The 1,150-nt window shown below is 53.5% G+C and overlaps 1 non-coding gene across 1 annotated transcript; it reads left to right on the forward strand.

Annotated features, from left to right (window-relative positions):
• Positions 1–244: 244 nt before the first annotated feature.
• TRNAS-CGA (transfer RNA serine (anticodon CGA)) lies at positions 245–326 on the forward strand. Its single transcript has one exon. It is a non-coding gene; the product is annotated as a tRNA-Ser (tRNA).
• The last annotated feature ends 824 nt before the right edge of the window (positions 327–1,150 follow it).

Below are 1,150 nucleotides of genomic sequence, written 5' to 3' on the forward strand. Positions count from 1 at the left end.
GTGTTAAGGGCCTCTTGGTGGGGGGGAATGTATATCTTTGCAGACCCCTGATTACAGGGTTAGTTGTCTGGGCAGGTTGCCTCACCTGCTTTGATTGTGGCTCCGCCCACTTCCAGCCGGCCAGAATTAAGAGGCTGGCTGGCCTGGTGTCAGAGACCTTCCTGCAGTATCTGCTGAAGGCGTGCGATTGTGGTGTTCATTGATCTTGAACTCTTTTCCAGTTTGCAAACTTTATTGGGAACCGGCTGTGATGGCCGAGTGGTTAAGGTTTTGGACTCGAAATCCAATGGGGTCTCCCCGCACAGGTTCAGATCCTGTTCACAGCGCCAGCCCGGCTAGCTCAGTCGGTAGAGCATGAGACTCTTAATCTCAAGGTCGTGGGTTCGAGTCGCACGTTGGGCGCCAAGTCACCTCTCTGTCCGGTCTACAGGACCTGGTAAGATTTACCCTTTTTTTAAAAGCTGGTATGATGTCATGGTGACAGTGTTGCATGGTCTATTATCTCTCTCTGTAGGATATGTCATCCTCTACTACCCCTCCTGGGGATGGTAGGAGGAAAACCTCTTCCAAGAGGAAACATCTTTCCTGCTTCGATTGCGACACACCGTTCCCTGATGGTAGGTAGCGGCTTGAAAGGTCGTGCCCTGCGGGGTACTACTGGTCCTATAACTTGCCTATTTTCAGGCTATGAGTGGGCCCGTTGTCGCGGGTGCAGAGGTCCTCCACCTGTGGAGCCCTCTCCCAGAGATATGATGGCATGGGTCAAGGAGATGGTGAGTTTGGGCATCGCTTGGGTAAATAGTTTTTCCCTTGCTTGTACTCTCCTTTTTGTTTTGCAGGATGATTCCCTCAAAGGGATCCATTGCACCTTGTCTCAGCTCACCAGGAGACCATGCTCTGAGCTCCGTTCCTCGTCTCTCCCCCCCCCCCTTGTAACACCTGCGGGTGGCAGAGGATGATTCCTCCGAGGACGACTCAGTTATTCCAGCAGAACTGCGTTCCATTATGAACAAACGGGCAGGCTGCTGAAGTCCATCCGGTCTACAGTGGGCCGAGATGTTGACGGGGAAGCCTCCACGTCTGCCTCTGGGGGACATATTGCCTTCCATGCGGACGCCACGCTGACCGACCTTATGGCGCAGCAGTGGAA

Source organism: Leptodactylus fuscus, chromosome 2 (genome assembly GCF_031893055.1).
Source record: "Leptodactylus fuscus isolate aLepFus1 chromosome 2, aLepFus1.hap2, whole genome shotgun sequence".
In the NCBI taxonomy this organism is placed as follows: domain Eukaryota; kingdom Metazoa; phylum Chordata; class Amphibia; order Anura; family Leptodactylidae; genus Leptodactylus; species Leptodactylus fuscus.